The sequence below is a fragment of the Bos indicus x Bos taurus genome, chromosome 8, assembly GCF_003369695.1.
Source record: "Bos indicus x Bos taurus breed Angus x Brahman F1 hybrid chromosome 8, Bos_hybrid_MaternalHap_v2.0, whole genome shotgun sequence".
NCBI classification, from domain to species: Eukaryota; Metazoa; Chordata; class Mammalia; order Artiodactyla; family Bovidae; genus Bos; species Bos indicus x Bos taurus.
In genome coordinates this window covers 46,231,213-46,248,317 of record NC_040083.1, presented here as the reverse complement: position 1 = coordinate 46,248,317, position 17,105 = coordinate 46,231,213, and the positions used below count along the sequence as shown (strand labels likewise).

General features: G+C 40.6%; 1 protein-coding gene across 2 annotated transcripts in view; it reads right to left on the bottom strand.

Moving 5' to 3' along the window:
- SMC5 (structural maintenance of chromosomes 5) overlaps positions 1–17,105 on the bottom strand; it is a 117,998-nt gene that overhangs the window by 79,409 nt on the left and 21,484 nt on the right. The gene's annotated exons all lie outside the window — the stretch shown is intronic.

The window sequence follows — 17,105 nt, the reverse complement described above, 5'->3', positions numbered from 1 at the left end:
AGATACATATATTGGTATACTACTTCTTCGATGCCCTTCTCTTTTTCATATTCTATATTCAATTTGTGAGCAAATTTTAGACTATTTTATTTTCTCTTAGAATTATTACATTAAAGCTTCATTGATTTCCTTGCTTTTGCCTGTTTTCTTAGTCTATTTTTCACAGAGCAACCTAAATGATCTGATTAAAATTTAAGCTATTAAATTATGTCACCTCTCTGCTCAAATTCTGATGGCTTCACATCTTATTCAAAACAATTCCTTACATTAGTCTACAAAGCTTAATGAGCTGGCTCCCTTATATTTTCAGAACTTATCTTTTACTCCTCCTATTTAACAAAATCCAGTGACACTACGTACCACTTCAGGGTCTTAGCATTTACAGATTCCTCTACCTGAAATGCAGTACTTGGGTGCCATCCCCAAAACGACACAATGATCTCTGTTCATTTACAAGGCAAACCATTCAACATCAGAGTAACTAAGTCTATGTCCAAACCACTAACGCCAAAAAACCTGAATGGTTCTACAAAGACATACAAGACCTTCTGGTAGTAACACCAAAAGAAAACAAAGATCCTTTTCATCACAGGGGTGTGGAATGCAAAAGTAGGAAGTCAAGAGATAACTGGAGTAAATGTATGGCAAAAATCACCACAATGTTGTAAAGTAATTAGCCTCCAATTAAAATAAATAAATTAATTTTTTTAAAAAAGAGACAGAGATACCTGGAGTAACAGGCAAGACTGGCATTAAGACTACAAAATGAAGCAGGGCAAAGGCTTACAGAGTTTTGCCAAGAGAATGCACTGGTCATAGCAAACACCTCCTTCCAACAACACAAGAGATGATGCTACACGTGGACATCACTGGATGGTCAATACTGAAATCAGACTTTGCAACCAAAGATGGAGAAGTTCTACAAAGTCAGCAAAAACAAGACTGGGAAGCTTGACTGTGGCTCAGATCATAAGCTCCTTATTGCAAAATTCAGACTTAAATTTAAGAAAGTAGGGAAAACGACTAGGCCATTCAGGTACTGCTGCTAAGTCGCTTTAGTCGTGTCCGACGCTGTGTGACCCCATAGACGGCAGCCCACCAGGCTCCCCCGTCCCTGGGATTCCCCAGGCAAGAACACTGGAGTGGGTTGCCATTTATTTTTCCAATGAATGAAAGTGAAAAGTGAAAGTGAAGTCGCTCAGTCGTGTCTGACTCTTTGCAACCCCATGGACTGCAGCCTACCAGGCTCCTTTGTCCGTGGGATTTTCCAGGCAAGAGTACTGGAGTGGGATGCCATTGCCTTCTCCGCTTTCAGGTACAACCTACATCAAATCCCTTATGTTTATACAGTGGAGGTGACAAATGGATTCAAGGGACTAGATCTGACAAAGTGCCTTAAGAACTATAGACATATATTCGTAATATTATACAGGAGGCAGTGACCAAAACCATCCCCAAGAAAAAGAAATGAAAAAGGCAAAATGGTTGTCTGAGGAGGCCTTACAAATAGCTGAAAAAAGAAGAGAAGCAAAAAGTAAAGGAGAAAAGGAAAGATACACCCATCTGAATGAAGAGTTCCAAAGAATAGCAAAGAGAGATAAGAAAGCCTTCCTCAGTGAGCAATGCAAAGAAAAAGAAGATAACAATAGAAGGGGAAAGACCAGAGATCTCTTCAAGAAAATTATACATACACCAAGGGAATATTTCGTGGAAAAATGAGCACAATAAAGGACAGAAATGGTATAGATCTAACAGAAGCAGAAGATATTAAGAAGAAGTGACAAGAAAACACAGAAAAACTAACGGTCTCAATGACACAGATAACCATGACAGTGTGATCATTCATGTAGATAGAGCCAGACATACTAGAGTGTGAAGTAAAGTGGGACTTTGGAAGCATTACTAAGAAAAGGCTAGTAAAGTGATGGAATCCCAGCTGAGCTATTTCAAATTCTAAAAGATTATGCTGTTAAAGTGCTGCACTCAATATGCCAGCAAATTTGGAAAACTCAGCAGTGGCCCCAGGACTGGAAAAGGTCAGTTTTCATTCCAATCTCAATGAAGGGCAATTCCAAAGAATGTTCAAACTACCATACAGCTGCACTCATTTCATATGCTAGTAAGGTAATGCTCAAAATCCTTCAAGCTAGGCTTCAACAGTATGTGAACCAAGAACTTTGAGATGTAAAATCTGAATTTAGAAAAGGCAGAAGAACCAGAGATCAAATTGCCAATATCTGCTGGATCATACAAAAAAGAAGGGAATTCCAGAAAAACATCTACTTCTGCTTCACTGAGTACACTACAGCCTTTGACTATATGGATCACAACAAACTGTGGAAAATTCTTAAAGAGATGGGAATACCAGACCACCTTACCTGCCTCCTGAGAAATCTGTATGCAGGTCAAGAAGCAACAGTCAGAACCGGATATGGAACAACGGACTGGTTGTTCAAAACTGGGAAAGGAGTAGGTTAAGGCTATATATGCGCAGGTGGCTGCGACGTGCGCGCGATAGCGCGGCCAACAGGAGCCACCCCCCGTCCGAGGTCAGGGGCAGAAGCCAGGAGGACCCCATGCCCAAAGGGCGGCGGCCAAGAGGAGTTACCCCACGTCCGAGGTCAGGGGCAGCGGCCGAGAGTACCAGACTGCGACGGCACAGGAACGGCGGAGAGGAGCTACCCCGCGTCCTAAGTCAGGGGGGCGCCGCCGAGAGGAGATACCCAGTGTCCGAGGTCAGGGGTGGCGACGAGATGAGCTACCCCAAGCCCCCACGCCCGAGGCCATGGCGGCTGGGAGGAGCAACCCACGCCCGAGGCCAGGGGCGTGAGGAGAGGAGATACCCCACGCCCCAAACCCAAGGCCAGGGACGATGGGCGGGAGGAGCTACACCACGCCCCTAAGCCCGAGGCCAAGGGCAGCGGCAGGGAGGGGGAACCCACACCGGAGGCCAGGGGTGCTACAAGAGATACCCCACGCCCCAAGCCTGAGGCCAGGGGCGACGGGCGGGAGGAGCTACCCTACGCCCCCACGCCCAAGGCAAGGGGCGGTGGCCGGGAGGAGCTACCCCACGCCCCCACGTCAGAGGCCAGAGACGGTGGACGGGAGGACCAACCCCACGTCCAAGGAGCCGTGGCTGCATGGGCGCAGGAGGGCCTAGAGGAGCTATCCCACACTGAAGGTCAGGAAGGGCGGAGATGAGGAGATATCCCTCGTCCAAAGTAAGGAGCAATGGCTGCGCTTTGCTGGAGCAGCCATGAAGAGATACCCCACGCCCAAGGTAAGAGAAACTCAAGTAAGACAGTAGGTGTTGCAAGAGGGCATCAGAGGGCAAACACACTGAAACCATACTCAGAGAAAAATAGTCAATCTAATCACACTAGGACCACAGCCTTGCCTAACTCAATGAAACTAAGCCATGCCCGTGAGGCAACCAAAGACGGGCAGGTCATGGTGGAGAGATTTGACAGAATGTGGTCCACTGGAGAAGGGAATGGCAAACCACTTCAGTATTCTTGCCTTGAGAACCCCATGAACAGTATGAAAAGGCAAAATGATAGGATACTGAAAGAGAAACTCCCCAGGTCAGTAGGTGCCCAATATGCTACTGGAGATCAGTGGAGAAATAACTCCAGAAAGAATGAAGGGATGGAGCCAAAGCAAAAAGAATACCCAGCTGTGGATGTGACTGGTGATAGAAGCAAGGTCCAATGCTGTAAAGAGCAATATTGCATAGGAACCTGGACTGTCAGGTCCATGAATCAAGGCAAATTGGAAGTGGTCAAACAAGAGATGGCCAGAGTGAATGTCGACATTCTAGGAATCAGCAAACTCAAATGGACTGGAATGGGTGAATTTAACTCAGATGACCATTATATCTACTACTGCGGGCAGGAATCCCTCAGAAGAAATGGAGTGGCCATCATGGTCAACAAAAGAGTCTGAAATGCAGTACTTGGATGCAATCTCAAAAACGACAGAATGATCTCTGTTCGTTTCCAAGGCAAACCATTCAGTATCACAGTAATCCAAGTCTATGCCCCAACCAGTAACGCTGAAGAAGCTGAAGTTGAACGGTTCTATGAAGACCTACAAGACCTTTTAGAACTAACACCCAAGAAAGATGTCCTTTTCATTATAGGGGACTGGAATGCAAAAGTAGGAAGTCAAGAAACACCTAGAGTAACAGGCAAATTTGGCCTTGGAATACGGAATGAAGCAGGGCAAAGACTAATAGACTTTTGCCAAGAAAATGCACTGGTCATAACAAACACCCTCTTCCAACAACACAAGAGAAGATTCTATACATGGACATCACCAGATGGTCAACACCAAAATCAGATTGATTATATTCTTTGCAGCCAAAGATGGAGAAGCTCTATACAGTCAACAAAAACAAGACCAGGAGCTGACTGTGGCTCAGACCATGAACTCCTTATTGCCAAATTCAGACTTAAATTGCAGAAAGTAAGGAAAACCACTGGACCATTCAGGTATGACCTAAATCAAATCCCTTATGATTATACAGTGGAAGTGAGAAATAGATTTAAGGGCCTAGATCTGACAGATAGACTGCCTGATGAACTATGGAATGAGGTTCGTGACACTGTACAGGAGACAGGGATCAAGACCATTCCCATAGAAAAGAAATGCAGAAAAGCAAAATGGCTATCTGGGGAGGCCTTACAAATAGCTGTGAAAAGAAGAGAAGCTAAAAGCAAAGGAGAAAAGGAAAGATATAAACATCTGAATGCAGTGTTCCAAAGAATAGCAACAAGAGATACGAAAGCCTTCTTCAGCAATCAATGCAAAGAAATAGAGGAAAACAACAGAATGGGAAAGACTAGGGATCTCTTCAAGAAAATCAGAGATACGAAAGGAACATTTCATGCAAAGATGAGCTCGATAAAGGACAGAAATGGTATGGACCTAAGAGAAGTAGAAGATAATTAAGAAGAGATGGCAAGAATACACAGAAGAACTGTACAAAAGAGATCTTCACGGCCCAGATAATCACGATGGTGTGATCACTGACCTAGAGCCAGACATCCTGAAATGTGAAGTCCAGTGGGCCTTAGGAAGCATCACTACGAACAAAGCTAGTGGAGGTGATGGAATTCCAGTTGAACTATTCCAAATCCTGAAAGATGAAGCTGTGAAAGTGCTGCACTCAATATGCCAGCAAATTTGGACAACTCAGCAGTGGCCACAGGACTGGAAAAGGTCAGTTTTCATTCCAATCCCTAAGAAAGGCAATGCCAAAGAATGCTCAAACTACCGCACAATTGCACTCATCTCACACACTAGTAAAGTAATGCTCAAAATTCTCCAAGCCAGGCTTCAGCAATATGTGAACCGTGAACTTCCTGATGTTCAAGCTGGATTTAGAAAAGGCAGAGGAACCAGAGATCAAATTGCCAACATCCACTGGATCATGGATAAAGCAAGAGAGTCCGAGAAAAACATCTATTTCTGCTTTACTGACTATGCAAAAGCCTTTGACTGTGTGGATCACAATAAACTGGAAAATTCTGAAAGAGATGGGAATACCAGACCACCTGATCTGCCTCTTGATAAATCTGTATGCAGGTCAGGAAGCAACAGTTAGAACTGGACATGGAACAACAGACTGGTTCCAAATAGGAAAAGGAGTATGTCAAGGCTGTATATTGTCACCCTGTTTATTTAACTTCTATGCAGAGTACATCATGAGAAACGCTGGACTGGAAGAAACACAAGCTGGAATCAAGACTGCCGGGAGAAATATCAATAACCTCAGATATGCAAATGATACCACCCTTATGGCAGAAAGTGAAGACGAACTCAAAAGCCTCTTGATGAAAGTGAAAGTGGAGAGTGAAAAAGTTGGCTTAAAGCTCAACATTCAGAAAACGAAGATCATGGCATCCGGTCCCACCACGTCATGGGAAATAGATGGGGAAACAGTGGAAACAGTGGCTGACTTTATTTTTCTGGGCTCCAAAATCACTACAGATGGTGACTGCAGCCATGAAATTAAAAGACGCTTACTCCTTGGAAGGAAAGTTATGACCAACCTAGATAGCATATTCAAAAGCAGAGACATTACTTTGCCAACAAAGGTCTGTCTAGTCAAGGCTATGGTTTTTCCTGTGGTCACGTATGGATGTGAGAGTTGGACTGTGAAGAAGGCTGAGCACCAAAGAATTGATGCTTTTGAACTGTGGTGCTGGAGAAGACTCTTGAGAGTCCCTTGGACTGCAAGGAGATCCAACCAGTCCATTCTGAAGGAGAGCAGCCCTGGGATTTCTTTGGAAGGAATGATGCTAAAGCTGAAACTCCAGTACTTTGGCCACCTCATGCGAAGAGTTGACTCATTGGAAAAGACTCTGATGCTGGGAGGGATTGGGGGCTGAGGAGAAGGGGATGCTAGAGGATGAGATGGCTGGATGGCATCGCTGACTCAATGGACGTGAGTCTCAGTGAACTCCAGGAGTTGGTGTGGACAGGGAGGCCTGGCGTGCTTCGATTCATGGGGTCACAAAGAGTCGGACACGACTGAGCGACTGATCTGATCTGATCTGAAGGCTATATATTGTTACCTTGCTTATTTAACTTACATACAGAGTATATCAAGCAAAATGCTGGGCTGGATGAAGCACAAGCTGGAAAAAAGAAGGCCGGGAGAAATATCAATAACCTCAGATATGCAGATGACACCACCCTTACGGTAGAAAGTAAGGAGGAACTAAAGACCCTGATGAAAGTGAAAGAGGACAGTGAAAAAGCTGACTTAAAACTCAACATTCAAAAAACTAAGATCACGGCATCCGGTCCGTTACTTCATGGGAAACAGATAGGGAAACATTGGAAACAGTGACAGACTTTATTTTTTTGGGCTAAAAACAATCACTGCAAGTGGTGACTACAGCCATTAAATTAAAAGATGGTTGCTCCTTGGAAGAAAAGCTATGACCAACCTAGACAGTATTAAAAAGCAGAGACATCACTTTGCCAAAAAAGATACAGAGAGTCAAAGCTATGGTTTTTCTGGTAGTCATGGATATGGATATGAGAGTTGGACCATAAAGAAGGCTGACTGCTAAAGAATTGATGCTATGGTCTGCGGTGTTGGAGAACACTCTTGAGAGTCCCTTGGACAGCAAGGATATCCAACCAGTCCATCCTAAAGGAAATCAGTCCTGAATATTCACTGGAAGGACTGATCCTGAAGCTGAAGCTCCAATACTTTGGCCACCAGATATGAAGAGCCAACTCATTACGAAAGACCCTGATGCTGGGAAAAACTGAAGTCAGGAGGAGAAGGGGATGACAGAGGACGAGATGTTTGGATGGCATCACTGATTCAATGGACATAAGTCAGAGCAAGCTCCAGGAGGTGATGAAGGACAGGGAAGCCTGGTGTGCTGCAGTACACAGGATCGCAAAGGGTCGGACATGACTGAGCGACTGAACAACAACAACAATATATTCCATGATGGCAGAATGCTGTTCCTCCCAAAAAAGAAGGCTGTATCCCTCAATGTACTAAAACATATTTGAAAAATGACTGCATAAATGCATTTCAGAGACCATTTATTCTACCCACCATTCCCTTCAATGAATATATGACCAGTTATTGCCTCCATTCAACAGCAATGACAGTTTTGATGACTTATATCAGCCATTTTGGGCTTGGTATTCTCAAAGCCACAGGGACCCTAACTGAACAAAAGAGCACAACATAATCATGTTGAGTATGTAGAAAGGAAATCTTCCCTGTGTTAGACCTGGTAACAGAACTCTGGTTAACAGTCACTGGTTAGATTATTAGAGCAAGTAGCTACTGAACACCAGAACAGTTAACCTCTTTAGATAATAAGACAAAAGGGCTTTGATGACTCAGAGTAAAAAGTCAGGAGTGCTTAAGACCTACAGCCATCCTTAATAGACTTCTGAAACTTAAATGTTAATAGTCCATCTGTGTTTTATAAATATACTTGGTTTAGTATACTTTTTCAGTTTCAGTATCTAGGAAACCATCATGATCAGTGCTAACCTAGAAGTATCTTTGCAATTACAGTCATATCTCAGATACATTGCAGGTTTGGTTCCAAAACACTGCAATAAAGTAAACATTGCAATGAAGTGTACTGCATCAATTTTTTGGTTTCCCCTTACAAATGAAAGTTATGTTTATACTATACTGTAGTCTACTAAGTGTACAAAAGCATTACATCTAAAAAAATAACCTACCTTAGTAAAAATATTATATTTCTAAAAATGCTAACCATCATTTGACAATGCAGGGTTGCCTCAAAACTTTAATTTGTATACACATATCTGCAAAGCACAATGAAACAAGGTATGCTTGGGTTTTTTAAATGGAGATATAATTCAGAAATCATAGAATCCACTATTTTAATGTGTACAATTAATGTTTTTTTTTTTTTTAAAGATGATAAAATTTATGATTTTAGCCATTTTTAGGTGTCAGTTAAGGGTGTGTATCAACAGGGGTTAAGTACATTCACAAAGTTATGCAACCATCACCATCATCTAATTTCAGAATATTTTTATCACTCAAAAGAAGAGCCCATACCTGTTTAACCAGTCACTCCTCATTCTTTCCTCCACTCAAACCCCAGCTACCACTAATCTATTTTCTGTCCCATCTATTTACTTATCCTGGACATTTCATAGAAATGGAATCATGCAATATGCAATCTTCTGTGTCTAGTTTCCTCATCAGCCGTAATCTTTGCAACATTTACCCAAGTTACAGGCTCTATCAGTCCTTCAGTCCTTTGTATGGCTCAATCATGTGTTATGGTATGGATATATCATAATTTGTTTAGCCATTTTTCAGGCAATGGACATCTGAGTTATTTATAATTTTCATCATTAAAATTAGGAAACAGCTACATTATGCCAGTGAGCAATCATTCTCTAGAACAGTGACTGGACCAAATACTTGTATTTAAATTTTAATAGATACTGCAGAATAGGATATAGTGCCTATACTCCCACAATAGTGCATGACAGGAGTCTCTTTTCTATAACTTCATATGATTGAACTTTATTTTATATTTTTCTAAGCTGAGAGGAAAACAATCTTCATCTTGATCTCCTTTGTAACTAGTGAGATATAGTCTTTTTTTTGTATATATTTGTCATTTATATTACTTTGTATTAAACTTCTTTGCTTATTTCCTTATTAAGTTGTATATAATTTTTACTGACTTAATGAGATATTAAAATCTCAATCATTTTAAGACATGTACATATTATCTGTGCTGAAAATGTTTCTTCCCATCTGTCACTCATTGTTAACTATGGCGCCATTATTTTGGGCTGAATTTTTATGGAGCCTAAATTTCCTGTCTTTTTTTCTCTTCCAGGCAAGGTTTTACAGGGCTCATGCTGCAGCATGAGGGAGTGAAAACATGAGTATGGTACCCATGCTCACTCCAAAAGAGGAGCTATTTGGGTCCAGGTAACAACAGGGGCAGATTATGTGGGCTGGGCAGGAGGTATAGCTTAGACAATCTGCCCGCCACCCTGCCCACCACCTTGGTGGTGCTGTATGCAAGAATCACACACAGTGCCCTGCTTTTGCTACTGGTACTTCTGTTGATTTATGGCTTTTTCTGTATCTCACTGTTTGTAACTGTACCAACTTCCATGTAGGCAATTATTTTCAGTCCTATCTTATAGTTTCTCTGTATTCTGTTGCTTCAGGGGATATCTGTCCATGTTCAAGTATTCTGAGAAATGGTCCCAGGTCCCAGCATATCTTAAGTGAAGACCAGCTATCCTCAGCCTACCTTTCCACATGGTTGGGCAGAGGCCAAGCAGTTCTGGGCATCAAAACAGCCTTCTCTTCCTTCGAGTTTCTTCTATCTTCCTTTATATGGTTATTGGCTATCCTGTTTTACTGAGTAAGGTCTTTCCCTTTCCTGAGATTTAAAAAATATTCTACACCATTTTTCTATTCTTTTTAAACCCACATATTTTTAAAAGTCTAAAGACTTTTAAAATCAAGATTTTACTTATGTACAGGATTACCTGATAACGGTCTAAATTTATCTGTTTTAAACAACTAATAGCCAATTATTTCAACTCAGTTTGAGTAATTTATGTGGTAAGCCATGTCCAACAGACTCTTTGTGAACCCACGGACTGCAGCCTGCCAGGCTCCTATCTATGGAATTTTCCAGTCAAGAATACTGGAGTGGGTTGCCATTTCCTTCCTCAGGGGATCTTCCTAACTGAGGAATTGAACCCGCATCTCTTTCATCTCCTGCCCTGGCAGGTGGATTCTGTACTACTCTGCCACTTGGGAAAGGAACCTGAAATGTCAGGTCCAGCTATCAAGGTAAATTAGAAGTGGTCAAACAGGAGATGGCAAGAGTGAACATCAACATTTTAGGAATTAGTGAACTAAAGTGGACTGGAATGGGTGAATTTAACTGAGATGACCATTATATCTAGTACTGTGGATAAGAATCCCTTAGAATACATGGAGTAGCCATCATAGTCAACAAGAGTCCAAAATGCAGTACTTGGATGTGATCTCAAAAATGACAGAATGAGCTCTGTTCATTTCCAAGGCAAACCATTCAATATCACAGTAATCCAAATCTATGCCCCAACCAGTAATGCTGAAGAAGCTGAAGTTGAATGGTTCTATGAAGACCTACAAGACCTTCTAGAACTAACACCGAAAAAAGATTCCATTTTAGGGGACTGGAATGCAAAAGTAGGAAATTAAGAGATACCTGGAGTAACAGGCAAATTCAGCCTTGGAGTCCAAAATGTAGCAAGGCAAAGGCAACAGTTTTGCCAAGAGAACACACTGGTCACAGCAAATGCCCTCCTCTTCCAACAACACAAGAGAAGACTCTACACACAGACATCACCAGATGGTCAACACCAAAATCAGATTGATTATATTCTTTGCAGCCAAAGATGGAGAAGCACTGTACAGTCAGCAAAAATAAGACCGGGAGCTGACTGTGGCTCAGATCATGAACTCCTTATTGCCAGATTCAGACCTAAATTGAAGAAAGTAGGGAAAACCACTAGACCATTCAAGTTATGACCTAAATGAAATCCCTTACAATTATACAGTGGAAGCGACAAGTAAATTCGAGATTAGATCTGATAGAGGGCCTGAAGAACTATGGATGGAGGTTTGTGACATTGTACAGGAGAAAGTGATCAAGACCATTCCAAAGAAAAAGAAATGCAAAAAGGCAAAATGGTTGTCTGAGGAGGCTGAGAAAAGAGATGCTAAAGGCAAAGGAGAAAAGGAAAGATAATTCCATTTGAATGCAGAGTTCCAAAGAACAGCATGGAGAGATAAGAAAGCCTTCCTCAGTGAGCAATGCAAAGAAAGAGAGGAAAAAATAGAACAGGAAAGACTAGAGATCTCTTCAAGAAAACTGGAGATACCAAGGGAACATTTCATGCAATGATGGGCTCGATAAAGGACAGAAATGGTATGGACCTAACAGAAGCAGAAGATATTAAGAAGAGGTGGCAAGAAAACACAGAAGAACTGTACAAAAATATTCTTCATGACCCAGAAAAACATGATGGTGCGATCACAAACCTAGAGCCACACATCCTGGAATGTGAAGTCAAGCGGGCCTTAGAAAGCATCACTACAAACAAAGCTAGTGGAGGTGATGGAATTCCAGTTAAGCTATTTCAAATCCTAAAAGATGGTTCTGTTAAAAGTACTGCACTCAATATGCCAGCAAATTTGCAAAACTCAGCAGTGGCCACAGGACTGGAAAAGGTCAGTTTTCATTTCAATCCCAAAGGAAGGCAATGCCAAAGAATGCTCAAACTACCACACAATTGCACTCATCTCACACGCTAGCAAAGTAATGCTCAAAATTCTCCAAGCCAGGGTTCAACAATATGTGAACCATGAACTTGCAGATGTTCAAGCTGGATTTAGAAAAGGCAAAGGAACCAGAGATTAAATTGCCAACATCTGCTGGATCATCAAAAAAGTAAGAGAATTCTAGAACTTCTACTTCTGCTTTACTGATAACGTTAAAGTCTTTGACTATGTAGATCACAACAAATTGTGGAAAATTCTTGACTAGATGGGAATATTAGACCACCTTACCTGCCTCCTGAGAAATCTGTATGCAAGTCAAGAAGCAACAGTTAAAACCAGACATGAAACAACAGACTTGGTTCAAAATTGGGAAAGGAGTACGTCAGGGCTGTATATTGTCACGCTGCTTAAATTACATGCAGAGTTTATCCTGTGAAATGCCAGACTGGATGAAGCACAAGCTGGAATTAAGATTTCCAGTAGAAGGATCAATAACCTCAAATACGTGGATGACACTTATGGCAGAAAGCGAAGAACTAAAAAGCCTCTTGATGAAAGTGAAAAAGAACAGTGAAAAAGCTGTCTTAAAACTCAGCATTCAAAAAACTAAGATCATGGCATCTGGTCCCATCACTTCACGGCAAATAGAGGAGGAAACAATGGAAACAGTGACAAACTTTATTTTATTGGGCTCCAAAATCACTGCAGATGGTAACTGGAGCCATGAAATTAAAAGATGCTTACTCCTTGGAAGAAAAGCTATGACCAACCTAGACAGCATATTAAAAAGCAGAGACATTACTTTGACAACAAAGGTCCATCTAGTCAAAGCTCTGGTTTTTCCATTAGCCATGTATGGATGTGAGAGCTGGACAACAAAAAAGGCTGAGTGCCAAAGAACTGATGCCTTTGAACTGTGGTGCTGGAGAAGACTCCTGAGAGCCCCTTGGACTGCAAGGAGATCCAACCAGTGAATCCTAAAGGGAATCAGTCCTGAATATTCATTGGAAGGGTGATGCTGAAGCTCAAAACTCCAATCCTTTGGCCACCTGATGTGAAGAAGTGACTCACTGGAAAAGACCCTGATGCTGGGGAAGACTGAAGGCAGGAAGAGAAGGGGACGACAGAGGATGAGAGTTGGATGGCATCACCAACTCGACTAATGTGAGTTGAGCAAGCTCCAGGAGTTGCTGATGGACAGAGAAGCCTGGTGTACTGCATTCCATGGGGTTGCAAGAGTCAGACTTGACTGAGCAACTGAACTTAACTAAAACCTGGGAGAGTGAAAGTCACTCAGCTGTGTCTGACTCTTTGTGACCCCATGGAGTATACAGTCTATGGAATTCTCCAGGCCAGGATACTGGAGTGGGGAGCCATTCCCTTCTCCATGGGATCTTCCCAACCCAGGGGTCGAACCCAGGTCTCCCACACTGCAGACGAATTCTTTACCAGCTGAGCCACCTGAGAAGCCTGCAGTAATTTATACCCCATGCTTATACAGCCACCTTTATATACCTTTACGTAGCCACCTTACATACCACCTCTCATAAATTAAACGCTTGTATGTGTTTAGAACTGCTACTATTTTCTTCCTTCTGTTCCTCTAATTTTTCTGTACTAATATCATACTATTAACAGCTTTATTAACTTGACAGCTACATGTAAAAAGTGAAATCTGAACATTCTCTAACACCACTCACAAAAATAGACTCAAAATGGATTAAAGACCCAAATGTAAGGCTGAATACTATAAAATAAAACTCTTCAGTTCAGTTCAGTTGCTCAGTCATGTCCGACTCTTTGCGACCCCATGAATCGCGGCACGCCAGGCCTCCCTGTCCATCACCAACTCCCGGAGTTCACTCAGACTCACGTCCATCGAGTCAATGATGCCATCCAGCCATCTCATCTTCTGTCGTCCCCTTCTCCTCCTGTCCCCAATCCCTCCCAGCATCAGAGTTTTTTTCCAGAAAAACATAGGCAGAACACCCTTTGACATAAACCACAGCATTATCTTTTGGAACTGATCTACAGTAATGAAAATAAAAGCAAAAATAAACAAATGGGACCTACTTAACTTGAAAGCTTTTGCACAGCAAAGGAAACTATAAACAAGACGAAAAGACAATCCTCAGAATGGGAGAAACTATTTGCAAATGAAGCAGCTGACAAGGGATTAACTTCCAAAATATATAAATGTTCATTCAGCTCAATATAAAAAACAACCCAATCAAACAGGCAGAAGACTTAGACATTTCTCTAAAGAAGACATATAGGTGATCTCAACAAACACATTTGAAAAGATGCTCAACATCACTAATTATTACAGAAAAGCAAATCAAAAGTATAATGAGGTATCATTTCACACTACTCAGAATGGCCATCATCAAAAAACCCTACAAACAATAAATGCTGGGGAGGTGTGGAGAAAAGGAAACACTCCTATACTGTTGGTGGGAATGCAAACTGGTACAGCCACTACAAAGAACAGTATGGAGATTCCCTAAGAAACTGAACACAGAATTACCATATGATTTACACTATTTAAAAGAGCCAAGAAATGGAAGCAACCTAAATGTCCATCAACAGAGAAATGGATAAAGAAGGTGTGGTGTATATATATACACAATGGAATATTACTCAGCCATTAAAAAGAATGAAATAATGCCATCTGCAGCAACATGAATAGACCTAGAAATGATCATACTAAGTGAAGTAACTCAGAGAAAAATAAATATCATATGGTAACACATATGGGTGGAATCTTAAAAAAAAAAAAAGAAAAAAGTGATACAAATGAACTTATTTGCAAAACAGAAACAGACTCAGATTTCCAAAGCAGATTTGTGGTCACCAGGTGAGGGCATGTGGGGGAAAGGGATAAATTAGGAGTTTAGGATTAACATATACACACTACTATATATAAAATAGATAATCAACAGATCTCCTATTTGCACAGGAAACTACTCAATATTCTGCAATAACCTATATAGAAAAAGAATTTGAAAATGAATAGATATATGTATAACTGAATCACTTAGCTGTACAGTGATGGAACTGACACATCGTAAATCAACTGTACTCCTATGTACAATAAAAATTTTAAAAAGCTTTATTGTTCATTTTAACATCTGTTACACAAATGTCTTATTCATGATTGTGCTTTTTCAAAACTTCTTGGGTTTCTGGCACATTTATTCTTCCAGATGAACTTTATAATCAACTTATAAACTGTTGAGACTCTCACTGGAATTTTATCAGATTTATGCATAAGTGTGGAAATGACTGACATGCTGATGATGATTGTAATTTTACATTTTTAGAACATAATAAGCTTCCCCATTTATTCAGGCCTTAGTTTCATATCCTTCAGTAAAATACCATTATATTTTAGTACGTTGAACATAATCTCTTAACTGTTTCCTTCCATGTGGGCCTCTTTCTCATCTCTACATAAATTTTAAAAATTTCCAACAATTTTTGAATAAAAAGAACATTTCTTTACATCCCATAAAATGACAGGGCTGTTAGGTATTTTTTAAGAGCTATTTCAGCTATGAAAATTCAATAACTTTCTATAAACATTCCAAAAAATGATCTAAAAATCATCTAAAGAATGCACATATTGTGCATATGTTTTTTATGTATAAAAAAACTAAGTATATACATGAAGGATATACTGCTTTCATCTTGGAGAGGAACTCTCATCCATCAGAAATTGCTGCCAAGAGCGGTAGACTTAGAATATCTAGGTTAAGGGAAAAGAATACTATAATGAATTATTGATTTCTGCCATAAGGGAGGGAATAGAAAATGGTGATATAAATGCCAAGTTTTTGCCATACATGAAATTGACCAAACTATTAACAAAGGTTGTTTCTAGAAGTGGAATTGTCAAGAGGGCCTTCATTTTCATCTTTTTACAACCCTAGATTAAGTTTTTTCTTTTTTCCTAACAATCAAGTATTTTGCTTTCAAAAATCAGAAAAAAAAAAAAACAAACCACAAAACTTCCTGCTGGTCCAGTGGTTAAAAATCTGCCTTTTAATGCAGGGGATGCAGGTTTGATCCCTGGTCAGGGGACTAAGAACCCACATGTTGCAGAGCAACTAAGCCAGTGCACAACTACGGAGCTGGAGCCACAAATAGAGAGACTGAGTATCACAGTTACTGAGTCTGCATGCTACAACTAGAAAGAAGCCTGCATGCCTTAACAATGATCCTGTGGGTACAACTGAGATACAGCCAAATAAATAAATATTTCTGAAAGATAAAAGAAGTGCTTAAGTTTGTAAAAATACTGCAACTTCTTAATGAATAGTGAATACTTAATAGTGGTATGGAGATACCATATGGTGGTATGAAATAATACTCCCGTATCTCCCATAAATTTCATTATTTCATTATCTCCCATAAATTTCTAATTTCTAATGAATTTTTCCAGAAAAAAAGTTCTTACAATTCAGGTTTTAAAAGATGCATTAAAGAAAAAAGAAAACTTACTTTTCTGGATGAAGTATTCCTTAAATATTATTTCTAATATTAATGTCATAATATAGTATTATACCACTGATGCTGAAGCTGAAGTTGAACAATTCTATTAAGATCTCTAAGACTTTCTAGAACTAACCAAAAAAAGATGCCCTTTTCATCATAGGTACTGGAATGCAAGAGTAGGAAGTCAAGAGATACCTAGAGTAACAGGTAAGTTTGGCCTTGGAGTACAACATGAAGCAGGGCAAAGGCTAACAGAGTTTTCTCAAGAGAACACACTGGACATAGCAAACACCCTCTTACAACAACACAAGAGATGACCCCACACACACACACATCACCAAATGGTCAATACTGAAATACGACGGATTATATTCTTTGCAGTCAAAGATGGTGAAACTCTATACAGTCAGCAAAACCAAGACCTGGAGCTGTGGCTCAGATAATCAGCTCCTCATTGCAAAACTCAGGCTTAACTTGAAGAAAGTGGGGAAAACCACTAGGCCATTCAGGTATAACCTAATTCAAATCCCTTACAATCATACAGTAGAGGTGATGAATAGATTCAAGAGATTAGATCTGGTAGCCAGAGTTATGAAGAACTATGGACAGAGGTTCATAACCTTCTACAGGAGGCAGTGACCAAAACCACCCCAAAGGAAAAGAAATGCAAGAAGGCAAAATGATTGTGTAAGGAGGCTTTACACATAGCTAAGAAAAGAAAAAAAGCAAAAATGCGAAAGGGAAAGACATACCCAACTGAATGCAGAGTTCC